Raw genomic sequence first — 222 nt, forward strand, 5'->3', positions numbered from 1 at the left:
GCGGGGCGCGTTTCGGCTGGGAGGAGTGCGGGACATCGGGCACGGTCGGTCTCCGCCGGTGACTTGTGAGGGGAAACCCGTAAGGGAGCGCGGGGCTCCCGAGGCGGGGAGCGAATATCTGGGTTAGATCTCCCGTGGACGTTAGCACCTGAAAATACCGTTGTTCACAACCCCCGTGATTTGCTCTGAAATTCCTCCGAACTCCCCCCGCGTAGGAGAGTT

General features: G+C 62.2%; 1 protein-coding gene across 1 annotated transcript in view; it reads left to right on the plus strand.

The window, feature by feature from the left end:
* The window catches only part of LOC103771811 (single-minded homolog 2-like), a gene marked incomplete at its 5' end in the record, with an annotated part of 47973 nt that overhangs the window by 427 nt on the left and 47324 nt on the right, over positions 1 to 222 (plus strand). The gene's annotated exons all lie outside the window — the stretch shown is intronic.

Source organism: Merops nubicus, unplaced genomic scaffold, assembly GCF_000691845.1.
Source record: "Merops nubicus isolate BGI_N331 unplaced genomic scaffold, ASM69184v1 scaffold6484, whole genome shotgun sequence".
Lineage (NCBI taxonomy): Eukaryota > Metazoa > Chordata > Aves > Coraciiformes > Meropidae > Merops > Merops nubicus.